This window comes from Felis catus, chromosome C2 (assembly GCF_018350175.1).
Source record: "Felis catus isolate Fca126 chromosome C2, F.catus_Fca126_mat1.0, whole genome shotgun sequence".
Lineage (NCBI taxonomy): Eukaryota > Metazoa > Chordata > Mammalia > Carnivora > Felidae > Felis > Felis catus.
The window spans coordinates 123,629,131-123,647,065 of record NC_058376.1 but is presented as its reverse complement, the minus strand read 5'-3'; the positions used below and the strand labels follow the sequence as shown (position 1 = coordinate 123,647,065).

The 17,935-nt window shown below is 45.5% G+C and overlaps 1 long non-coding RNA gene across 1 annotated transcript; it reads right to left on the bottom strand.

Moving 5' to 3' along the window:
• Positions 1-1,569: 1,569 nt before the first annotated feature.
• On the bottom strand, positions 1,570-4,898 carry LOC123379818. The gene is made up of 3 exons (XR_006584686.1): positions 4,825-4,898; positions 4,603-4,663; positions 1,570-2,842 (listed from the first exon to the last, which is right to left on the bottom strand). It is a non-coding gene; the product is annotated as an uncharacterized LOC123379818 (long non-coding RNA).
• Positions 4,899-17,935: the final 13,037 nt, after the last annotated feature.

Genomic DNA, 17,935 nt, shown 5'->3' with positions numbered 1-17,935 from the left:
ATTAAGAATCAAGCCCAGATCTGTGGAGAAGAGAAATGGTTGGGATGAGGAAAACTCTGTTCTCTGCATATCCAGTGTTAAATCCCAGTGACTCCGCTGTTTCATCGGTGACCTTGGCTATGCAACAAGGCACTTCTGTGCCTCAGTTTCCACAACTGTAAAATGAGGATGGTAACACGTTATTTGTTTCGAACATCAAGGGTTCTATCTGGACATGCCGTCTAGTTTGGATATGAGAATCATCACCAATAGTAGACAGTGATAGACCCACCAAAAACAGTAGCTGTTATGTTAGGTATAAGGGCCATCCAGTCCTTCTGGGGTGTGCAGGGAATGTGAAGATGAAATCCCAGGCCTCAGGAGCTAGAAGTTGGCTGACAGAAGCAGGAGTGAGGGCGGGATGGGGATGGGGTCTGTCCTCAGGGACCTCGAGATCATTTGCACAAATGAGATTTCACTGTGCCTTCAAAGCTTTTGGGTCAGGATCATTAGCTTATTAAATGTGAACATTTGAAATACCCAACAATATTTTAAAGTTCTGGTTTGGCATGGCTGCATCTTCTTCATATTTATGTATTTAACTTTTAATGTTTATTTATTTTTGAAAGAGAGAGTGTGAGCAGGGGAGGGGCACAGAGAGACGGAGACACAGAATCCCAAGCAGGCTCCAGGTTCCGAGCTGTTAGCATAGAGCCAGATGCGGGGCTCAAACCCACAAATCGAGATCATGACCTGAGCCAAAGTCAGATGCTTAACTGACTGAGCCACCCAGGCGCCCTTACTTCTTTTTTTGTTTGTTTTAAATACAGAAGCCTCAATAATAGGAGGGTCGACAATTGGATATCTTTATGCAAAAACATGATCCTTGGCTGTTATGTGACACTACGTGAAAAAAATTAACATGGAGTACATCAGAGACTTAAATGTAATCGCCAACTCAAAAACTTCCAGAAGAAATAGAGAATAAAACCTTAGTGATCTTGGGTTAGGCAAAGATTTCTTTAAAAGGACACAAAAAGCATGAGTCATAAAAGAAAAAGGATTAAATTGGACTTCATCAAAAGACAGTGTCATCAAAAGCCACCAGTAAGGAAGTGAAATAGCAAGCCCTTCACTGGTAGAAAATGTTCACACAACATGTATCTAACAAAAGACTTGTGTCTGGAATACATGACAGATTTCTTACAACTCAATGAGAAGATAAACAACTCAATTAAAAAGTGGGCAGAAGACTTGAATGGAGACTTCACTAAAGAACATATGCAGATGGGGGCGCCAGGGTGGCTCAGTCATTTAAGCGTCTGACTTCAGCTCAGGTCGTGATCTCACCATTCCCGAGTTCGAGCCCTGCCTCAGCCTCTGTGCTGACAGCTCGGAGCCTGGAGCCTGCTTCGGATTCTGTGTCTACCTCTCTCTGCCCCTCCCCCACCTGCGCGTGTGCGCCCCCGCTCTCTCTCTCTGTGACAAAAATAAACATTAAAACAAAGAAAAGAACATATGAAGGCAGTAAATAAGCACATGAAATGATGCTCAACGTCATCAGTCAAAAACACAGTGAGATGCCGCTAGATGACCAAAATGAAAAAGATAGGTGCCAAGGGCTGGTTGGTGAGGATAAGGCGCAATGAAAGCGTTCATACACTGCTGGTGTAAATGCAAAACAGTAAGGTCACTTTGGAAAACGATTGGGCGGTTTCCTATAAAGTTAAATGTACACTTAATAGAATTCCTGGAAATTCTACTCCTTAGTATTTACCCGAGAGAAATGAAAGCATATGTTTACACAGAGGCTTGTATGTGACTGTACACAGAGCCTTATTCATAATAACCCCAAACTGGTAGCAATCCAGATGCCCATCAGCTGGTAATGGATGAAAAACTATGGTGTGGCCACATAATGCAATGCTCTGCAGCAATAGAAAAAGGAATGAATGTGTACAACATGAATGAATCTCAAAAGCATATTAGGTGAAAGAAGGTGGGACACATAATTGTATAATTTTGCTTATATGGCGTTCCGGCAACCTTAAACAGAGGTGTTCTGAAAAAAATAACCTAGTGGTGATGTGGAGGTGATTTGACTTGCAGAGGTTCCCAGGGGGCTGTACATTGCTAGAAGGTGGGTGCTACAACCTTGACCTGACCTTGTGGGAGCCTGGGCTGGGGAGATTAGAAAGTATGAACATCAGAGGCATAATGTAGAGACTTGGCTTCTCATCTAGGCTCTGCTACGGATGAACTGTGTGTCCCTGGGCAAGTCATTTAACTGCTCTGGGGCCTCAGTTTTCTCATCAGTAAAACAGGGATTGAAAATCTGCCCCCAAGGAAAGTTAGAGGTTAGAGTTATAGGTAAAGTGTCTCACACCCCGACAGAAGTATAGCTCTCTGATGATTATTTTCCTTCCCTGTTGGTTTCTTCCACTTTGCCCCTCACTGATATGTATCTTGCCCATTCTCTCTGCTTCTTTTACGTAAGAAACATAAGCACAAATGTGTCTAAGCGAGGTCAAAATGTGTCTACTGGCCAGTTTCACCCCAGTATCACCCTTAGTTGGGTCTTTCTTCAGCATAACTTGGCCAGTGACATCCTATGTGACCTGGGCCCACAAGTCACCTTCCTTCTCTGGACATATTCTCCAGAATGAAGGGCTTGGGCCAGATGATCACTCTGGGCTCCAATTCCAGATCTCTCGCTCTAGGATTCCAGTCCAGGAATGAAGAAATGGTCAAGCTCAAGGAGCAGTTGCTTATGAAAGTCCAAGGAGAGCTAGAGCCTCTGGGCGCTGGGCCTGGGCCTGTGGTCTAGCCGTGAGTCGAAAGGGGACCTTTGGGAAGAGTCAGTCTAGAGTCAAGAGGAGAAGGATATTAACTTTAGAGTGGTTCCTATTTCAACTCCTGCACGGCGCCCAGCCCAGCAAAGTGTTGTGAGGTGGGTGGAGGCACCTGTTCTTTCATGGAGGGAAACCATTTCTCAGGACGGGGTCCCTGAATGTCCTACATCAGAGATGCTGGCCTAATTGCTTTCCTGGCACAGCAGACTTATCAGGAGCTTCCAGCGAACAGGGGTACTTGGCAGCATCCTATCTTCTTGAATTTCTAGTTTTCTATCAGCCTTAGCTATCAGAACAGTGGGGGAAAAAATCTAACTTCTCAGCTGCCTACTTTTGGAGAAGGGGACTGCACATTTTGGTAGGTTTTTGCTGAGCAGGGAATCCAGAGTGGACCTGGTTCCTTTTTCATCTTTTTTCCTCATACAGGAATAAACTGTCATTCACGGTGTGCTCAGATCCTGGGACTCACCGGACACAGACAGGGTCTGCCTTCCCTGATGTCCTCCGGCCCCCTCTACTGGGCCCCAGGACATGGTGCCTGGTCACTGCTCTTACTCCCATGGCAATGAAGGGTGAGGCAAGCTCAGAATACTTGGGGGTGCCACTGTTGTGCCCAGCCCCCCTGCCCTTACTGATGCTCAGCAGCATCCACTGCGTGGAGAGGAAATGGCAGAACACCATCATCGAACTTGTGGCCTTGGCTTCCGAGAGGATCTTCCAAGTAGGATGCTGAGCAGCCTCAGATAAAAGGGCCAGACAAGACCCATTAACCTCCCTGGGCTGAGGGTGATGGATCCCACCCAGACAAGTTCCTTGTCTTCAAGCCATGCTGCACAGTAACTTCCCAACTGACCTGCTGCACCAGCCCTGAGCTCTAGGTAGGCCAGTATTTTGTCTCTGATGGGCACATACTTTGTTAAAAAAACAAGAACCATGTAGTCACACAGGCCTGGGTTCAGAAAAGTGACTTAGCTTCTGTGTGTCTTACTTTATCATCTATATAATGAGATTGGCAAACCTACCTGGAACAGTCATGGGGAAAAGGAATAAAAATGAATGCAAAACATCCAGTGCCGTGCTCCATACGTGGTGGAGACTCCATAAGTGAGGCTTATTTTTACAGTTGGTTTTAGGACCTCCTGCACAGGAAAGGGGCACATACCCCAGACTGTTTTGGATGCAACAAGGTTTATTTCACTAGACCAGTAACTCTCAGACCAGCAGGATCCAAGAATGGTTAGAAATGCAAATTCCCAGTCTTCACCTCAGCTCCTCTGAATCCGGAACTCTGTTTAAGTTCTTGAATAAGGCTCAGCTGTTGTAATAAGCCCTCTAGGTGATTCTGATGCATGTTCAAGTTTGAGAACAATTGTACTCTTTTTTTTTCTTTTGCAAATTCGAGAGGAGAGAATTTAAAATGGTGTCATGTAATATATTAATTGGTCTCACTTCATGCACTGAATTGGAAATGATACAAATCTCCCCCCAAAATATAACATCACGATTTGCATCATTTCAAAGCTGGCAAGTGAACGAGTTGTGAACAGCATTTATGCTATATAGACTTGGTGGTGCCTTTTTAGTTGGTATCAGTTGAGTTGCCCTCAGCAGCAGATAACAGAAAATTCAGACTAAAATGGATTTAAGAGATAGGAAAATGTCTTAGCTCATGTGACAAGAATTCCACAGGTGGGTACACCTGGGAACAGTTCATCAGGGGCACTTGGCTCCTCTATGATTCTGTTCTGCATGCTTTTGTGTGTTGGCTTACCTCCAAGATTGGGATGTAATGGAGGCAGGAATCCTAGATGTCACATCCAGACTTGTCAACACTGCAAGGAAGAAGCCTATTTTTGTGACCTTTCTTAAGGAACCATGAAGCCTTTCCTACAAGATCCTGGAAAGCTTCCCCTCATCCCATTGGCTGTTCCTAAACTGTATATCCACCTCTAAACCTATGCCCACAAGATGGGAAGAACAAGTTAGTTTATACCAGTCTTTGAGTGTTGTTATGGGTTGAGTTGTGTCCCTATTCCCCTCCCACCAAGTTTCCTTGTTGAAGTCCTAATATCCAGTACCTCAGAATGTGACTTTACTTGGAAATAGGGTCACCACAGATGTTATCAGTTAAGATGAGGTCATAATGGAGTAGGGTGGGCCCCTAGTCCAACGTGACTGGTGTCCTTACAAAAAGGGGAAGCTTGGACATAGACCTGTGCACAGGGTGAATGCCATGTGAAGCTGAAAGCAGAGATTGGGGTGATGCAGTAGAAGCCAAAGGATGCCAAAAAACCACCAGCAAACGACCAGAATTTAGGGGGATGGCAGGGAACAGATTCTTCCTTAGAAGGGCTAACCCGGCAAACACCTTGATTTGGGACTCTTAGCCTCCAGAACTGTGAGACAATAAATTTCTTTTGTTTAAGCCACCCACTTTGTGGTGCTTTGTCATGGTAGCCCTAGCAAACATATAGGTGGACCAGATGTTGGGGAGTCAATTGCCATGACCACTACACCTGTTATCGGGCAATGAACGTTATACTAATATCTCTCCTACACCATACACCTAAAGTGTGAGACGAGCAGTATCATGAGATAGAAAGTGCCCAGGCTTTGGGATACAAAAATCTGGGTTTAAACTGTATCTCTGACTAGCTATGTGACCTTGGCAAACCACTTGAGCTCTCCAAACCACTAAACTCTAAAGTCCACCACTGATCGGTGAGATGGGATACCCACTGTTGGCATGGATATTCTCGAAGACATTCCCCTTTCCCAGTCCACCAAAGAGGAGACCCCACCCCTTAATTTTCTACCTGGATCCATTCTGTCCTTACCTCAATCCTCCTCCACCCCACCTCCACTCCAGGAGAGTTTGAGGTTGTTTCTGCAGAACTAACTGGGTGGAGAAGGACAAGACAAGACAGGAGAGGGGAGAGAAGGTAGAGAGGGAGAACTTGGCCCTCTGCAGAATAAATCAGTGAAAGAAAGAAGAGAGAAGATGAGAAAAAGAAAATTTGAGAAGGCTAGAGGCAGAGAGACATAATTTTGAGGGTCTTTTGGCTAGTGAGGGGCTTCAGAGCAAGTACAGTGCAAGGGAATCAGGAAAGAGATTTCCAAGGAGATTTGCTAGGGGTATAGATTGGATCCACCTTTATGTTTTTCTTTTCACTTTTTCTTTTTTTAATGTTTGTTTGTTTGTTTGTTTATTTTGAGAGAGAGAGAGAGCAGGGGAGGGGCAGAGAGAGAGGAAGAGAGAGAATCCACAGGAGGCTCCATGCTGCCAGTGTAGAGCCTCCGCAGGGCTTGAACCCATGAACCGTGAGATCGTGACCTGAGCTGAAATCAAGAGTCAAGTGCCTAACAGACTGAGCCACCCAGGAGCCTCACCACCTTTGTGTTTTTTGAAAACTTCTAGTGAAGAATGTAATTCCTGGGCTGTAGACAGAAAATAAAGTCAGATCACAAACTCACCTTCCCGCAATACTTAGTGAAAGAATCATAAGATTAAAACCAGCTTCCCCCACCAAAACAAAAGCAAAAAGCAAGCAATCAGGCATCCACAGTGGCAGCTAGTCAAGGAAAGAGGTACAACTTCATGCCACACTGTCCACGACGTACTGTCAGGGAAGGACAGCAGTCTGGCTTGACTTGCCATGACTTGTAAACTTTCCCTGTAAGCCACTCAGATGGAAAAAGGTGAGAGAAAAAAATTCTGAGAATTCACACAACTATGCCCCAAATTGGAGCAAGAGGGACTAAAGCAGGGCTCTCAGATTAACTACAGGATACCTAGTTAAATGTGAATTTCAGATAACAGTGAATAATTCTTTAGTGTATGCCCCATGCAGTATGGAGGACATACCTATACTAAAAATTATTTGCTGTTTATCTGGAATTCAAATTTAACTGGGAGTCCTTGTATTATTATTATTATTGCTGTTGTTATTGTTATTATTATTTCAATCTGGCAACACTAGACTGAGGTAATGAGCAGATATTCTGTAGAAAACTTCCAAAACCAAAAAAATGAAATTAAAAAAACCCTCAAGTAAATGACCCTAAGTAGTCTAGAAAGGTCTCACTGGCAATCGGACTAACCATCTCATGGGCTCCTTTCCGAACGGGGGTACTGTTATAATGCCTCAGGGAGCTGCATGTGGCTTCACTAAAATCCCAGCAGAGAGAGAGCCAAAGTCCTCTGGGCTCCCCATGACCTCTGTATGAGCTCTCCTCCCTACTGCACCCTCAGGGTGTAAGAAGTGGGGATTTGCGTCTCCCTTTGGAGAAGACAACCAGGCTTTGGGTATAGCAGGATGGAGTCCATAAAGAAAGTCTTTTTAGAGTTATCTACATTACAATGAGCAAAATGGAAAAGGATGCATCATAAATATGAAAGCGAGCAATGCGTAGAAGACAAAGGAGAGATGAAGAATCCTGCCTGGAAGAAAACCCAAGAAATATAAGAAAATTCCCTCTGGCCATTTTGAGGCAGCTGTTTTTGTCCAGCTGGTTGTTCACCACAATTTTATAGCAAAGGAAGAAAAAGAGAAGAAAGAAAAGGCTTAGATATTTGATTAACTCTTTACTTTGGGGAATTAACGCTTAAGGAGAAAAATCAAAGAACTGCCCCAAACAAGCAAAACAACATATATAATAGGGATATCTGTTCTATCGCTGTTTATAACAGTAAACAAAAATGGCTTATGCAGTCAGAAATCGGTTAGGTAAATGGTAAGAATTCATGCCGTGGAATTTACATGGAGTATTAAGAATTAAGATTGAGATCTGTGTTTTCTATTTCTGAGTAAAAATAATTAGGTTTCAGAGCAACATGTAAAGGAAAATCTCTTTGATGATCTGCAAACCTATGATCATGTGCTGATGTTGGTAAAAGTGCCCACGAGGGCGTTTTCCCAAGATGCTATCACAGGCTTCCATGTCTGACAGTGGGATTTCTGATTTTTTCCCCCCTTCCCTGCACTTTTCTGGATTGAGTTCACTTTTTCCTCTCACGGCATATATGTATTGATTTTCTTTTTCTTTTGTTAAATTTTTTAATGTTTATTTATTTTTGAGAGAGAGACAGAGACAGAGACACAGCACGAGGGGAGGGGATAGAGAGAAAGGGAGACACAGAAGCGGAAGCAGGCTCCAGGCTCCATGCTGTCAACACAGAGCCCGATGCGGGGCTTGAACTCACAAACTGTGAGATCATGACCTGACCTGAGGTCGGACACTTAACCGACTGAGCCACTCAGGCGCCCCTTGATTTTATTTTTCTTTAAAAGCTGGTACTCCTCTTTGCTTTTCTTGAGCTCAGGGGACTTTCAACATACCTGAAGTACTCTGGGATGCAGTAGACCAGGTAGAATGTGACCAGGTCACATTTGCTTTGTAACGCATGGCTACACCTTGCCAGGCCTCAGGACAGTTCTGCAGCCCCAAGCCCTTGGGGAGTCCTAGCAACAGCTTCTTGGCCTGAAGCCACTGATGACCAGCTGGGTAGGCACCTGTTGGAACACTGGACTTGAGACAGATGAATCATTTTGGAAGGCAGAATGGGGCCGTGGAAGAGGGAGAACACAGCAACTTATTGGCCAGGCAATCTTGGGCAATTATTTCTCCTCTCGAGCCTCAGTTTCCCTGTCCATAAAATGGCGTTAATGGATCCTATCTTACAGGGTCATTGTAGGCATCAGATAAAATAATGTATGTGAAAGATACTCCATAAATTTCAATTTCCCTTTTCAAAGTCTTCCCATTGTTCTGTTAAAATTAGATGTTCCATTTTACTGATGATTGGACCTTGAGTTGAGGGCAAATTTACTTGGAAATGTTTATGTAAGGATAAATGCCCTCCCTGCCCTCTAGTCTATACCCACAATCTAGCCTTCAATATACTTTAGGATTTCATTACTGATGGGAGTCTTACAACTCAATTATTTGTTTCCAGAAGCTGACTTTCCTGTGCATTCTCTTATTTGATACGTGGGAAACAAGAGAATTCTGCAATTTCTATGAATAGAACATGATTAAACAGTTGTCAGGAAATCAGAACAAAAGGGAATGCTTTGCGCTCAAAAGGCTTGCAATCAGTAACGAAAGGTCAGAATGGCATGTGAGATGGAAATAGGGTTTCCATTTCCCCCTGCAGGGTGAGAGACCCTTGGTTCTCAGCTTTTCATCTCTGGCTCAATTAAACAGCAGAGTCAGCCTGCTGCCTGGGCTGACACACAAGCTGAGTACATTTGGTTACTTCTAGTTTATTCAGAGCAGCAATTTGGATTTTAAAAATTATTAAGATGAGTTAATCAGCCTTACGTGTTGTCTTTGGAGGGACAGTCTGTCCTAGGGTAGGGTGAAAACATTCTCTCTGAAGTCAGTTTAACACAGGAACCCAGCAAAATGGGATTGCTCACTGGATGGGCGTTTTGGAAACCATGTTTAAAACAGAAAATATTGTATGGCAACTAGTATGTCAAAGCAGTGAGGCTCAGGGCGCCTGGGTGGCTCAGTCGGCTAAGCATCTGACTTGGGCCCAGGTCATGATCTTGCGGTCCGTGGGTTCAAACCCCGTGTTGGTCTCTGTGCTGACAGCTCAGAGCCTGGAGCCTGCTTCTGATTCTGTGTCTCCCTCTGTCTCTGTCCCTCCCCATCTTGTGCTCTCTCTTTCTCTCTCTCTCAAAAAACAAAACAAAACAAACAAACAAAAAAAGGCAGTGAAACTCAAAGAGCTGAGTTCCAGTGCAGACTTCAAGCATGTGGCCATGGAATTCAGCGTTAATCAGAGCAAATAACACATCTGCACACATTCCGGGCAATTTCTCCCTCAGAGGACCACATCTGTAGTTTTCACTGAAGTTAAAGTTTAGGAAAGATGGATATACAAGTGAACCTAGATATGTGCTTAGGCCAGGGGCTTCTGAATTCAAAAATGCCTGAGGATCCATCATAACCTGCCCAAGTCAGACACGCCCTTACAAACACACCTTCTCAGGGAGGAGGGGACTGAGGGGGCTTGTAGGGGCTGCGTCTTGGGTTGAACATAGGACGTGATGCTAATGAATCAACAGCTACTAAACATTCAAACATTGAGACAACTCTTCATAATTTTGGTCACTGGTAGCCATGGGATTAGTAAAGTTGCCCCATACTGTGAATGAGTGCATGCACATGTGTGTGCATGCTCACACATTAAGTGGAGTAAGAGAACAGAAATAAAAGATTCCAAACAATTAATTGCCCAATTAGCTGTCCTCACAATTATGGGAATGTGACATTTAGTGAAAAACGCAATGATCATTTGAAATTAAATTGCCCATTTTGCAAGCGTCCTCCTGGCTCAGTCGCCATGCCAACTGTTTCTCACAGTGGTGCCATTGCTTTTGAGGGGCAGGCACAATAGTCTCCCTCACACCAAGCCCAGCCTGCTTTCTTAATTAACAGTATCGAAACCAGGGAGGGGAAAGGCTGTGGCTGGGAACCAGCGGCTCAGAGGGACTCTCTTTCCAGGGATCTCTCAGAGTTGAGGGTGGCCTACCTGAACGTTGCATCTGAGGAAATATTGTTGAGGGGGGTGATGCAGGGCAGGGCTGGGAAGACTGGCTGATCAGGGGCTTTGTGCAATCAGCTAAAGGTCTTTTTTCTTTCTTTCTTTCTTTCTTTCTTTCTTTCTTTCTTTCTTTCTTTCATGTAATTTATTGTTGAGTTAGCCAACATACAATGTATACAGTGTGCTCTTGGTTTTGGAGGTAGATTCCCATGATTCACCCCTTACATACAACACCCAGTGCTCATCCCAACAGGTGCCCTCCTTGATGCCCATCGCCCACTTTCCCCTCTCCCCCATCTCCCCATAAACCCTCAGTTTGTTCTCTGTATTTAAGATCTCTTTGGTTTTCCTCCCTCTCTGTTTGAAACTTTTTTCTCCTTCCCTTCCCCCATGGTTTTCTGTTAAGTTTCTCAAATTCCACATATGAGTGAAAACATATGATATCTGTCCTTCTCTGGCTGATTTATTTCACTTAGCATAATACCCTCCAGTTCCATCCATGTTGTTGCAAATGGCCAGATTTCATTCACTCTCATTGCCAAGTAGTATTCCATTGTATATATAAACCACATCTTCTTTATCCACTCATCAGTCAATGGACATTCGGGCTCTTTCCATAACTTGGCTATTGTTGATAATACTGCTGTAAACATTGGGGTACCAGTGCTCCTATGCATCAGCACTCCTGTATCCTTGGGTAAATTCTTAGCAGTGCTATTGCTGGGTCATAGGGTAGTTCTATTTTTAATTTTTTGAGGAACCTCCACACTTTTCCAGAGCAGCTGCACCAGTTTGCATTCCCACTAACAGTGCAAGAGGGTCCCTTGAGTGCTGTGGGAAGAAGGTATATAGCCGCTCCTAGGACAGAAGACCCTGCAGGCACCCGCCAGCCAGAGGCCCTTTGTCGGCTGGTTGGAGCGGCACTATCCCCAACCGGGGCACGCACAGAGCGGGATCCTTTGACATTGGGGTTTGAATCCCAGCCAAGTGCCTGGGAGGTGCGGGAGACTGTGGAGCAGGACAGACCGGCCTGCTCGCGCTCACGCAGCGCTGTGAAGACGACTCAACTGAGTGTCTGGGACACTTGGTCCGGGGAGGAGACACTGGGGTATGGTCATTTTTTCCCCCATCACCAACAAGGTGGGGCTTCAGGGAACAGGACCGCGGCCCACAGTGGAGCCGGGCCGCCTACACCAAACCACACCCCTCCATGCCTGGTAACAGTGTATCTACCTGAGCGGGATTGACACTGACTGAACCAGACCATGCCTCCAGACCAGTGCAGCCACCAGTTCCAAGGCACCATCATATATCTTTCTAGTGGTTTTGCATTTTCTGATTTGATTCTTGGTCAATTCCATATGTGTGTGTGTGTGTGTGTGTGTGTGTGTGTGTGTGTATATATATATATATATATATATATATATACATATATACATATATTTCTTTACTTCCTCTTATTTCTTCCCTTCTCCTTTCCGGTTGTTGGTTTGTTTAAGCAGACATTTTTAATCTATTCTTTTTACACTTCTTCTGTATCTCTTTCTTCTTTATTTTCCTCTCTCTCTCTGGATTAAGCTGTATAGTTTCTCTGATTCTCTGCCTGGCCAATTTTTTTTTTCTTTTCTTTTTATCCCACCCCTGTCATTTCTCTCTTTGTATGGGATAAGGTTTCTTCTACCACCAACCCCCCTTTTTAAATTTTTTCCAGGGCTACTTCAGTGAACAAATCAAAGCATACCTGATGGAGGGTCCAAACCACCACTATGAGTAGGGAGATAAAGCAAAACCAGAGTCACAACAGAGAGCATGCAACGCAGTCCAAAAGCACCTCCTGAAGAGCCAGGCCCTGGACAATGTACGACCCCTCTTTAATATAGTAGTGCTCGCAGGTGCAGGACTCATACAGGTCTTTTTTCTTTTTTTTTTATATAAAAAAATTTTTTTTAGTGTTTATTTATTTTTGAGACAGAGGGAGACAGAGCATGAGTGGGGGGGGGGGCAGAGAGAGAGGGAGACACAGAATCCAAAACAGGCTCCAGGCTCTGAGCTGTCAGCACAGAGCCCGACGTGGGGCTCGAACCCACGAACCATGAGATCATGACTTGAGCCGAAGTCGGACGCTTAACTGACTGAGCCACCCAGGTGCCCCCATATAGGTCTTTTTTCAAAGCAGGGTGGTGTATGGGCAAAAATGAAAGACGAGTGACTATGAGCAAAATCTCAGGTTTCAGGGATTCAACATTATTGATCAAGGTGTATCTGGATTCTTTATGACATTTCCTATTGGCATCCAGAAATTCGAGAAGGGGACAGAACCAGGAGACTCTTCTTCCTCCTCTTTGTTTTCATGGTATCTTGTCTCGGACCTGCATGCCGACCCAGGGACCATCCTTAGGGCACACAAAGTCCTTGGTTTTCTTTGGCATCATTCCATCCTGGCATCATGACCCCTCCCCCCCCCCCACACTGCCCACCCATAAAGAAAGCACAAACCTGAATACACTGGGGCCCATGGTTCCAACATGTATCATTTTCATACCCCTGAGCCCAGAAGGAAGGGCCCAAGGGGAACCAGGATTTGAAGGGCACTAAGACCTCTTGTGCCTTGGGTGACAGGTCAGATCCCAAAGCCCAGAGGGGACTTTGCAGTCAGTGAACATTGAACAGTTGCAAGCTTGTCTGACATGGAGTTCTCGAGAAAGCCCCATTGGCCAATACTTCAATACTATGAAGACTAAATAAGCCCATGCATGGGAGGGGTCTAGCACAGGTAAATACTCAAAAGTGGTAGTCTTTGTTACTATATATTCATTATTTCTTTCCAAATGGTGGGTCAGTGTCAAAGCTGGGACTCCAGAGAGGATCCATCACCCCTCAGCCTTGTGTAGGCTCTGGGATTTGGAGGCCAAGGCACAGGCTGACTGGACCTACTTTCCACATGGCCTCCAATAGAGTTTTTCTAAAAATGGAGCTCTAAAGCATATCTCTCATCCTACTTGAAACCCTTCGGCGGCTGCCACTGACCCTGGAATATAGGCAGACAGAGGGGCCCACTGAATCACTGGGGCCTGGGCAGGGGCCTGAGCAGAGGCAAAGTGAGCAGAGAAACTGAGGACTCTGTCCATCAGGGAAGAGTCTGAGGCCCCGCATGGGTCAGGATTCAGGGTTCAATCCAGGTCTAGAGAAGAATGGAAACAGATTTGGGGAGGCATTTCAGTACCAAAAATGAGGTTCTTCTGTGCCCCTAGAGATGGTTCCTGGGTGGGCACACAAGTCAGTCCATGAAACCAGATTCCAGGAGGAGTAAGACTGTTCTGGTTCTGTCCTCTTCTTGAATCCAAATGCCAGTAGGAAATGTAAAGAAGCCAACAGAATGACAGCTGGATCGGAGAGTGACCATTGATCCTGGGATGGTGAGGGGGCATTGACCTCTCTCTGTCCCACCACTGTATGTCCCTCTTGCCTCCTAGTGTATGAGGAGAAATGTGGCAGCTCCCACGATGGCTTCAGTGGCTGTTATGAGAAAGAAATTCACTACGGGCAGTTAAGACACTTTGTGTTGCATGCGACAGTTCTGTTTGTTTCTCACCATACTAGAAGTGCAGAGGTAAGGCAGGCTCTGGATGAGGATGAGAGACTATTGGTGTTACAATGATGTCATCAAGGCTGTTTTTTTTTTTTAATGATTTTTTAACGTTTATTTATTTTTGAGACAGAGAGAGACAGAGCATGAACGGGGGAGGGTCAGAGAGAGAGGGAGACACAGAATCGGAAACAGGCTCCAGGCTCTGAGCCATCAGCCCAGAGCCTGACGCGGGCTCGAACTCCCGGACCGCGAGATCGTGACCTGGCTGAAGTCGGACGCTTAACCGACTGCACCACCCCGGCGCGCCAAGGCTGTTTTTGTGTCTCAGCTCTGCCACCCTTGCATGGATGTCCTCCTAAGATGGTTTCCTTCAGAGTGTCAAGATGGCTGCCAGGGAAAATGGCAAATACCTGCCTCCTTGTGAGGATGGGGGAAGTGCTGAAGAGACCTCTCCCTGACCATGAAATGTAAGCCTTTCCTTTTAACCTGACTGGGCAATTTAGGGTACCCCAGACCGATAACAGTTTCCCTCTGGAGCTGGGGGGGGGATCCCAGATCAAATTTAAGACTCATTTCAAAAAGGCAGGAGAGAGCTATGGGTTGGGTAGGCAGGCGACTTCTCGCCATGTTATAACTAATATATACCTCACACTGGCACGTGAGAAGCATTCCCAGGTTTTCAAGACTGTGACATCCTCTGGCTTCTTAAACACCCATGGTAAACTTGAGAGCTCAGCCAGGGTTAGTCTACCTACTTGCCAGAAAAGGGCTCAGAGAGGTTCAGAAACTAACTCAAGGTCACACAGGTGGTAGAGCAGCAGCCGGACTTTCCTTACCGTCCCTGCTCACTCAGAACCTGTTTATGGTCTAGAATCCTGTGGAGGCCCTGAGAGCAAGAGGGAGTCCCGTGGGTGATTGAATTGTTTGTTCTGTATACGGTTGGTATCTAAATACTCTCTCAGAGAGGATCCCACAACATGTGCATCCTAGATCTTAGCTGCCAACCAACCACTCTCTGGCACCCAGCTCTTCCCTGTCCCCATCCCTGCTTCCTACCCACAGGCCCTGCTTTTTCATGTTTTGCCTTCTCACCTCTAGTGCCCTTTGTCCCAAGATTACCCACTATCAGTTAATGACAAAAATCTTCCCAGTGTGGGTATGAGAAGGCAGGGGACAGGGAAAAGAGAGAGAGAAAGGACATTCCTAGGCAGAGAGTCTAGGGCAGCTCCACCCAAGGCAAAATGGCAGTGAAGCCCAGCTAAGCAGATCTGGGCAGATAGGCCCAGCTGTTGCCTGCCAGAATGTTGACTCCTAACGCAAAGGCATTGATTTGTCCATTGGGATACGTGGTTCCTTCTGAGTTTCCCTGGTGATATTTGGTTCAAAGAGATTGGAAACAGGACTTTAGATAATCTGGCTTTCAAAGGAGCCAAGGGTCAGAGTCCATCTGTTGGCTAGTGGGGCTTAACTTTTTCTCCTGAACGGTTGCAGAGGGAAGTGGCCTTTTTCTCCTTCTTGTTCTGTTTTAATGGGATAACCAGAGCCACGGAATATCCATTCCACCCTTCTGCCTTTGACAAAGCTTCCCTTCCTAGGTGCCAGCAAGAGGCCATGAGCTCCTCCGGCCATTGAAATGCCCACCTCCAGGCCACCTGTTGGAGGTGGCATCAGAGTCTGCCTGAGTGTCTCACTTACAGTGGAGTCTCCCAAACTTGGAGGAGCTCCATCGGGGATGTCTGAGGACCCTGGGGTTTCTCCTGATTTGGGGAATTTCTGTGTCTGTAATAAATGTGAGCCCCAGAGGAGTGGGGAATGCTCTGGAACATAGGGTGGGAGTACTGTGGCTAAGTATAGCTCAGATAACCACTAAGGTCTTGATTCATGTAGGTCTCCTATACCCTTATGTTTTAGAGAAAATGTAGCTGCTTCCTAGCTGATGCCTCTGCAATCCCCTGAACCTGACCCTGAGTAGAGAAAGCAATACTATTTTTTCTAATTATCCTGACATTTCTGACAAGGCTGTTGTTCCTTAAGTCTAAAGGGACTTGAAGTAGCTCTAATCTGGTTGGGCTCATGTCACCTGGTGCTGGCTTCCAGAGTTCCCATTACCTGAATTGCACTAACATTCCCTAAAGTTCATAAGAAGGCGACTCCAGGTCTGTGGTAGAGGGAGAAGGAACGTTGAGAGGATGGTCTTTTAAAAATATTAACTCAATCTTTGCAATCTTGACTTTTTCTGCAAAGAAGCAGGTTTTGTTCAACCCTTCCATGCTTCCTGAGAGAACCAATGTGACTGGGGTAAGGGGAGTGGGTAGAATGAGTCAAACAGGGGCAACACCCCAAAACTGGTCTGCAAAGGAAATCTCACAGACAAATGAAAGTCCTCTGAAGTCCTGGCAAGCAAGGTAAAGCAGATCAGTCCTATACTTGGGTCACAAGACAAATAGAGTCTTCCAATTTATTCTAGATTGTCAGTCATGTGGTCAGTTGCTCTGTATCCTCTGAAAATGTTATAGAAGAATATTAGTGATGCAAGAAAATATCCCACTAGACGAGCGTCTCATCTTCTGCACCACTGACATTTGGAGCTGGGTAACCTTTGTTGTGGGGCTGTCCTATGTATTGTAGGACATTTAGCAGCAGCCCTGGTTTCCGGCCATCACTAGTACCTCACCCCTAGTTACCAAACCAAAAATGCCTCTAGACATTGCCAAATGTCCCCTGGGGGTCAAAATGGTCCCATTTTGGTTTGAAAAAGTAATAATAGACTATCATTTTGGCCACTAATTACTGTGTGACTGTTACATGCCAGGCAATGTGTTAAGGGCCTTACAGACAGGATCTTGTTTATCTGTGTCTCCTGGGTTACAAGGGCCTTTTATTTTTTTCTTTCAGTATGAGAAACACATAAAGCAACAGGGTCCTGATTTCTCTGGTTAATTTGTGGGTTCTCCCTCTGCCCCAGCCCCACCCAGAGAAAAGTGACCATGTCGGGCTGGGGACAAAGATTAGGGTCTGGCTGTGTCGCTTCTTAGGGGTGTGGTTTTGGACATCCTTGTCACTCTTTTGGAACCTCATTTATAAAATGAAGATAATAATGTCGTCCTTGAAAGGCTGTGAGGCTTAGAAACAAATTTGTGAGGAGAGGGAACATGCCTGCTTTGCTTATCCCTATCTCCTCATGCCAGGCCACTGGACCTGGTTCACAGTAGATGATCAATGCATGCTCCCTGAATGAATAGGTCAATGAAGAAGAATGCCTGGCATCTATCACAGGCCCTGGCACTTATATGTGCCCCATCAATACTTCCTGTCCGATTGTACGTGTCAGAGGCACTAGCAGGCATCGGATGCTATGAGCAGGACAAAAAATAGAACCGCCTCTGCCCTGCGGAGTTTGTGATCCAGGAGGATGGGAAGTTAGTCATTAACTAATTGCAAGTATGAAAATACCACGAAGCAGAGGTTTCAGAGTCACCCACACACTCCCAATCACTTGGACACACACTTACACACAAGCACGCCCGACAGCAGGCAGGTGAGAGCAAATACCTGGTGGCCCAGACTGTGGGAATCTCCAGAGCCAAGGATCTAGGCTCTCGAGAAGCTTTAGAGAAGTGTTCATTGCTTTTTAAGCTTAAAACAGTAAACTTTAATAAAAGAAAACATTTCCATTGAACTTTTAAATACTAGGAGTTAAAAGTAATTAAGACTAATAAAACAGTCTGTTTTGTTCCAATTCAGTAAGCACTTTCTTTTATTAACCTCACTGTCCATTAAGATTGGGATTCAGGTTTGTCTACATCTGGAAAAGGTCATATTTGCCCACAGACTGATGGAGGACTGGAGTAAGGCAGCCACTTGCACTGGGAATGACAGCAAAAGACAGGACTCTGTGAGGCTGCACCTAACCTACAGCCCTGTCCATGGCTGTCACCGTGGACATGTTTCCCTTCCCTA